This window comes from Lissotriton helveticus, chromosome 8, assembly GCF_964261635.1.
Source record: "Lissotriton helveticus chromosome 8, aLisHel1.1, whole genome shotgun sequence".
In the NCBI taxonomy this organism is placed as follows: Eukaryota; Metazoa; Chordata; class Amphibia; order Caudata; family Salamandridae; genus Lissotriton; species Lissotriton helveticus.
In genome coordinates this window covers 807,229,103-807,237,406 of record NC_136069.1, presented here as the reverse complement: position 1 = coordinate 807,237,406, position 8,304 = coordinate 807,229,103, and positions in this window count along the sequence as shown.

Genomic DNA, 8,304 nt, shown 5'->3' with positions numbered 1-8,304 from the left:
AAGTCCTCCCCATTAACTCCAGCGGAAATAGCGGTGAACCAGTCACCATAGAGTGGACAGCTGAACCCCCACCTTACTTGGCAGACTTCACTCAGCACTTTCCAAGACTTGTGCCACAGACAGAGGCACCTTCGCAACCTGGATTACCTTAAAAGGGAGGTTACACTGTGTGTTTTTTTATGTAAGGATGGTGTATGGAATGAAATTTATCCCAAATAAAATCTTATTGTTTTTGGCATATGAACAGGTTCACCCATTTGCTTTCAACCTAACATTTTGAAACCTTAAAACAAGAATTCTGTCTCTCTGGTAAGTTAAACCCATCACACCGTAGGCACACCACAAAACATGTTTGTGTTTCCTTAATGTCACCTTCATGTTGTTCCTTCCCTCTGCCTGCTTCCGTTTCCATACTTAGGCCTTGATTACGAGTTCAACGGTACAACTGCCTGACTGCCACGTCTACGTCCTCAAGGACACTGCAGCGTCAGCAATCTCCCACCGTATTATGCGTTGTGCTGTCTGAAAGGCTGACCGCAGCTATGGTACTCTTTTGGCCAGGACCACGCAGTCTACAAATTTTGGAGTTGTGTCCTCCAATGGCAGCATGTTCGTGGTGTACCAGCTGAGCCTATTACGACTACAAAGTCGTACTGGCAGTCTCCCAGGGGCGGTTACTCTGCAGCGATAGACCACCGTGGTATGCGTGCAAAAAAGCACCACAATAGTGATCATCGGATGGATTTAAAAACTACATAGCTGATGTGCTTTCGGCACACCTGCAAATCACACAATAAAAAATACCCCATCCCTGACCCGGATTCTTTGCTTCTCACCTATAGCCCACAAGACAGGCACCACCGTTTTGTGCATTGTGAGATAAGGCAGCTCTTTTTCCATCTTCCCATTTAGAACTCTCTACCACCTGTAATTATTGTTTTGCACCATTTTACCTGTATCCCTTGTTTGTTTTACCTTTCATATAGTCACTCACATGTTATTTTTTTTATCATGCCTCGCTAAAAAATACCACTGTTCACTAAGGCTGAGATGACAGTCTTTTTGGATGAAATCATTAGAGTAGAACCCAAATTTTTTGGTTCCCTAGTCCAGCATACTTCTCTCAGTAGGAAAACAAAAAATGTGGGACAGGATAGTCAACAGAGTGAATGCTGTTGGTACCACCCTGCGCACACAGGACATCTTTAGGAGGAGGAGCACTGACCTCAGGTTGAAGGTGCGTACCCGGTACAACAACCACCACCTGGAGGCTCCGAGGGCTGGTGGTGGCCCTCCCAACACCCCATTATAATTCTTTTCCTGGGAGGAGAACGTTTTGGCCATCCTGCATTCCGAGGGCTTGACAGGAATAGCTGGGGGAGTGGACTCTGGTAAGTTGCACTTCAATAACTGTCACAATATCACAATGTCCTGTTTGTGCCAAAATCTGCTTTTGCTACTGTGTTCTCTATCTACATTCCTAACATGCATTACTCAAAGTATCTGAGATGCTGGTTTGTCTGTGTCAATGTGTATTGTTGCATATAAGAGCACGTGTATCCAACTCCATGACATGTCACATGTTAGAAATGTGTCTATAAGTAGATAACCATACAAATATCACTCAAGGACCCATGATACTTGTTAAAATGTAAATGTATGGTGCATATCAAATGCATGTTGCCAACAAGTATAGTACACTAACAGTTAGTCAAGTTTCGGTAAAGTGAGATTGAAGTGACTAGAACTGCCATGAGGTCCTGTGACTGCAACTCTAACCAAGATGCTAGACTCCTTTTGCCCCTTCTCACTTGTCTGCCATGTCACTACTGATCTACACTCATCATGGACCATGCAATGTACAGACAACGCTCTACTTAGATATAAGTATGAATACTTTGCTTGATGGTGTCCTGGTCTAATCAACTGAAACTATTGATGGCACGAGTGACACCCTAACAACTGTGTACCCCTAATATATGTAAGCCATGAAGGAAACTCAGCTGATTAGCAGTGCCAGGTGACCCCTTGACTCTGCACTCCTCACATGATGAACAATGCTAAATATACAACCAAGCTGCATGTTTGCCTGTATTATATACAACTAGGCCTTGGAATGGACAAATACACGTTATGACCACTGTGTTTGTTGAATTGTTTTGGAGATGTCATGTCTATCCCTAAAGCCAACATGCCACATATCTACACATCTAATGAGCTGATGAAATTTACTACATGTATTGAATGCCTTCAAATGTCTAGTAACCAACTTCAACTCCACCCAAATAGATGACAATACTACTCTCTGCCTATTTTTTCATTTTAGGTTCATATTATTTTGACACAAGCAATATGGATTTAGATACTTCACTTCCATCAATAACAATGTTCTCTATTTCTCAACAGGTTGATCAGTCGCAGCGCCTGCACAAAAGTTGGAAACCGAACAGAGGGGCATATTTACAAATGAAGTGGTGTAGAGGGACATTAGCCTCCTTGGCTTAACGCTGCACTCCGCCACTTCAGAAATGCAGTGCTGCACCATATTTACAACAATATGGTACAGCCCTGCATTTCCCCCTGTGCTGGCACTAAATTTAGCTGCAAACACAACAATGATGGACAGAATGTGGATCAATGTCACACATTCACCCCAGTCCAAAGATCTGGGCCCAAATCCATCGTTTTTCCACTCCACACCACCCTGGGTTAGACAATGGCGATATGCAAATCAGCGCTGACCCTGTGCCCCATGGGAACAGTCCAGTCCGAACTACAAAAGCCATGTCCTTCCCAGAACGGAAACAAGCATCCGAGGACCGGCCCGGTTTCGAGGTAACACCTCTCTTCAGCCCGGCTAGCTTGATTCCAGTGGTGTGGAGTGCCTGGGACTCACGTCTGAGCATCCCCAGTACACTTAGAGCGGTAACTGCAAACACAACAATGATGGACAGAATGTGGATCAATGTCACACATTCACCCCAGTCCAAAGATCTGGGCCCAAATCCATCGTTTTTCCACTCCACACCACCCTGGGTTAGACAATGGCGATATGCAAATCAGCGCTGACCCTGTGCCCCATGGGAACAGTCCAGTCCGAACTACAAAAGCCATGTCCTTCCCAGAACGGAAACAAGCATCCGAGGACCGGCCCGGTTTCGAGGTAACACCTCTCTTCAGCCCGGCTAGCTTGATTCCAGTGGTGTGGAGTGCCTGGGACTCACGTCTGAGCATCCCCAGTACACTTAGAGCGGTAACTGCAAACACAACAATGATGGACAGAATGTGGATCAATGTCACACATTCACCCCAGTCCAAAGATCTGGGCCCAAATCCATCGTTTTTCCACTCCACACCACCCTGGGTTAGACAATGGCGATATGCAAATCAGCGCTGACCCTGTGCCCCATGGGAACAGTCCAGTCCGAACTACAAAAGCCATGTCCTTCCCAGAACGGAAACAAGCATCCGAGGACCGGCCCGGTTTCGAGGTAACACCTCTCTTCAGCCCGGCTAGCTTGATTCCAGTGGTGTGGAGTGCCTGGGACTCACGTCTGAGCATCCCCAGTACACTTAGAGCGGTAACTGCAAACACAACAATGATGGACAGAATGTGGATCAATGTCACACATTCACCCCAGTCCAAAGATCTGGGCCCAAATCCATCGTTTTTCCACTCCACACCACCCTGGGTTAGACAATGGCGATATGCAAATCAGCGCTGACCCTGTGCCCCATGGGAACAGTCCAGTCCGAACTACAAAAGCCATGTCCTTCCCAGAACGGAAACAAGCATCCGAGGACCGGCCCGGTTTCGAGGTAACACCTCTCTTCAGCCCGGCTAGCTTGATTCCAGTGGTGTGGAGTGCCTGGGACTCACGTCTGAGCATCCCCTGTACACTTAGAGCGGTAACTGCAAACACAACAATGATGGACAGAATGTGGATCAATGTCACACATTCACCCCAGTCCAAAGATCTGGGCCCAAATCCATCGTTTTTCCACTCCACACCACCCTGGGTTAGACAATGGCGATATGCAAATCAGCGCTGACCCTGTGCCCCATGGGAACAGTCCAGTCCGAACTACAAAAGCCATGTCCTTCCCAGAACGGAAACAAGCATCCGAGGACCGGCCCGGTTTCGAGGTAACACCTCTCTTCAGCCCGGCTAGCTTGATTCCAGTGGTGTGGAGTGCCTGGGACTCACGTCTGAGCATCCCCAGTACACTTAGAGCGGTAACTGCAAACACAACAATGATGGACAGAATGTGGATCAATGTCACACATTCACCCCAGTCCAAAGATCTGGGCCCAAATCCATCGTTTTTCCACTCCACACCACCCTGGGTTAGACAATGGCGATATGCAAATCAGCGCTGACCCTGTGCCCCATGGGAACAGTCCAGTCCGAACTACAAAAGCCATGTCCTTCCCAGAACGGAAACAAGCATCCGAGGACCGGCCCGGTTTCGAGGTAACACCTCTCTTCAGCCCGGCTAGCTTGATTCCAGTGGTGTGGAGTGCCTGGGACTCACGTCTGAGCATCCCCAGTACACTTAGAGCGGTAACTGCAAACACAACAATGATGGACAGAATGTGGATCAATGTCACACATTCACCCCAGTCCAAAGATCTGGGCCCATTTGCATAAAGCCATTATCTGACCCAGGGTGGTGTGGAGTGCAAAAAAACGATGGATTTGGGCCCAGATCTTTTGACTGGGGGTGTGTGTGACATTGATCCACATTCAGTCCATCACTTGTTGTTTTTTGCAATTGCCGCCCTAAGTGCGCTGGGGATGCCCAGACGTGGGTCCCAGGCACTCCACACCACTTGGAGTCAAGCTAGCCGGGCTGAAGAGAGGTGTTACCTCGAAACCGGTCCGGTCCTCGGATGCTTGATTCCGGTCTGGGAAAGATATGGCTGTTGTAGTTCGGACTGGACTGTTCCCATGGGGCAACAGGGTCAGAGCTGATTTGCATAAAGCCATTATCTGACCCAGGGTGGTGTGGAGTGCAAAAAAACGATGGATTTGGGCCCAGATCTTTTGACTGGGGGAGTGTGTGACATTGATCCACATTCAGTCCATCACTTGTTGTTTTTTGCAATTGCCGCCCTAAGTGCGCTGGGGATGCCCAGACGTGGGTCCCAGGCACTCCACACCACTTGGAGTCAAGCTAGCCGGGCTGAAGAGAGGTGTTACCTCGAAACCGGTCCGGTCCTCGGATGCTTGATTCCGGTCTGGGAAAGATATGGCTGTTGTAGTTCGGACTGGACTGTTCCCATGGGGCAACAGGGTCAGAGCTGATTTGCATAAAGCCATTATCTGACCCAGGGTGGTGTGGAGTGCAAAAAAATGATGGATTTGGGCCCAGATCTTTTGACTGGGGGAGTGTGTGACATTGATCCACATTCAGTCCATCACTTGTTGTTTTTTGCAATTGCCGCCCTAAGTGCGCTGGGGATGCCCAGACGTGGGTCCCAGGCACTCCACACCACTTGGAGTCAAGCTAGCCGGGCTGAAGAGAGGTGTTACCTCGAAACCGGTCCGGTCCTCGGATGCTTGATTCCGGTCTGGGAAAGATATGGCTGTTGTAGTTCGGACTGGACTGTTCCCATGGGGCAACAGGGTCAGAGCTGATTTGCATAAAGCCATTATCTGACCCAGGGTGGTGTGGAGTGCAAAAAAACGATGGATTTGGGCCCAGATCTTTTGACTGGGGGAGTGTGTGACATTGATCCACATTCAGTCCATCACTTGTTGTTTTTTGCAATTGCCGCCCTAAGTGCGCTGGGGATGCCCAGACGTGGGTCCCAGGCACTCCACACCACTTGGAGTCAAGCTAGCCGGGCTGAAGAGAGGTGTTACCTCGAAACCGGTCCGGTCCTCGGATGCTTGATTCCGGTCTGGGAAAGATATGGCTGTTGTAGTTCGGACTGGACTGTTCCCATGGGGCAACAGGGTCAGAGCTGATTTGCATAAAGCCATTATCTGACCCAGGGTGGTGTGGAGTGCAAAAAAACGATGGATTTGGGCCCAGATCTTTTGACTGGGGGAGTGTGTGACATTGATCCACATTCAGTCCATCACTTGTTGTTTTTTGGCACTAAATTTAGCAGCCTAGCGCCAATGCAGGCACCCTTGCACCATAGTGCAAGGGTGTCTGCGTTGAGGGGAAGATTGTCTATGTGCAGGAAGGGTCACCTTCTTGCACATAAACAATCAATGGCCATTTTCTATTTCTATGTCCTATGTTTTTCAATGCTCCTACCCGTCAACTGATAGTGCAATCGGTAGTCCAATCTCGCCTAGACTACTGCAATGGTCTTCTGCTCGGCGTCAATATAACAGTCCCTGCTAGACTCCAACGAGTACAGAATGCAGCGGCACATACTCTTTTTGCGTTACCTAGGCAGTGCCACACCTCCAATCTTCTCCACCATCTTCACTGGTTGCCCATTAAACAAAGAGTTCAGTTTAAAACCCTATGCACTACTCATAAGATTCTGCACGGCCAGGGTCCCCAAATCCTGCAGGGGCTGTGCACCGCCTATGTTCCTAGGCGTGCACTACGCTCCGACGATCAGTATTTGCTATGAATCCCACGAGTCCGCCATTGCAGATCAGGGGGTTGTTCCTTCAAAGCCCAGGCCCATGCACTGTGAAACTCTATCCCTCAGGCTGCCCGCAGCACTCACGATCATTGGGCATTCAGGAAGCTGATCAAAACCTGGCTTTTTACATTGGTCTAGCGTCACTTCTTCTGGCCAACTGCTCTGCTAGCGCTGGGACGCCCTGTTGTTGGGGTAGCCATGCGCGGTATAAATCACCCTAACATAACATAACATGTGTGCTGCACAACACAGCACACATGGAAACAGCAAAAACGAGGAGAAAAAAGCATTTCTCCTCATTTCGCCTGTTTAAGACCAGGTTTTCCCTGGTCTTCATTTTGGCGCTGCCTCCTATTAATGCCACCCTTGTAAATAGGGGGCAGTGTCAAAATCAATGGTTGTTGTGGTGGAATGCCCACCGCAACACCCATTGCCATCCCCTTCACGCTAAGTGCAGCATGAAAGGGTTCCTTATTTACAAGGCAGCGTAAAGCCACGTTAAGTGGCTTAACACTTTCTTTTTAAACAAGGCAAAGCCCCTATCACCACAACAGCATCACTAAAAGTGATGTTGTGGTGGTGATACAGGCTTGTAAATAGTCCCCAGAGTTCCTCTCCACCCCAAGATGAACCCCTAAATGATGACAACTCTCCTGGAGATGTGGACGTGGATGATGGTCCTGGCCCATCTGGTCAGCCGAAAACAGTGGGGCTCACTGCGCCCACAACACCTCCCACCAAAGCAGCAACAACACAACCAACACTGCACTCTCAACCTGGTACCTAGCATAGCCAGAACCGACCTGTACCCTCCAGTCCTGGATTCTGAGGCATCTATTACCACCCCAGTCACTAAGGAACCAGCACCCTGTGGGAGGGTGCAGTCTGTGCCAAGGGCATAGGCCCATGGGGGTAGGGTTTGTGGGAGGGTAACTGTAGGCCCACAGAGTGAGCCCACTGGGGCCACAGGCCCCCAGGCTGCCATCACCCAAGTTCTTGGAGTCTACCATGACTCCCAAAGTGTGATCGGTCAGGTATTCACCGAAACCTGGGAAATTAAGAAGCTGCAGAGGGACACATACCAGGAGGTTGCCGGCACACACACTGAGGTGACTGGAGTTAACACCAGCATGGTCTCCCTGTTTGGGGTGCTGCAGGGCATCAACACCACCCTTTGTGAGGGTTTTCCACCTGCATCTACCTCTTCCTGTGGTCAAAGTCCATCCAGGCCATAAACATCTGTTGCAGCCATAGGAAGGGAGACTCTGTCAGAGAAGGGTACACATGCATGTGCCCCTGTCTCAGCAGCTGCTGATCTCCCCTGTTAGAAAGAGGGGATGTCCATGCAAGATTCCAGGAGGTAGGGATGGCAAGACACCCACCACTGCCAGTAGGAAACCTTGCCCCTAATGTCCTCCTCTGTGTGCTACACATTCACTTTGTGGATTATTCCTGCCTACATTTCCATATCTGGTAGGAGTAGTGTGTTGGACTTTGGACTCCACACAATTTGGACTCTGCTACAATGGTTTCACCCACCATGACTGAAGACGTCAACTTTGTTTTTCATTAGTTAGTACATTTCTTGATCTTATCCTTGTTCACTTCATTAAAAACACAGATCACCAAATCATTGTCTCCTATTGTAATTCTCACCTATAACAATGTGAGTGTACTAGCATATGAAC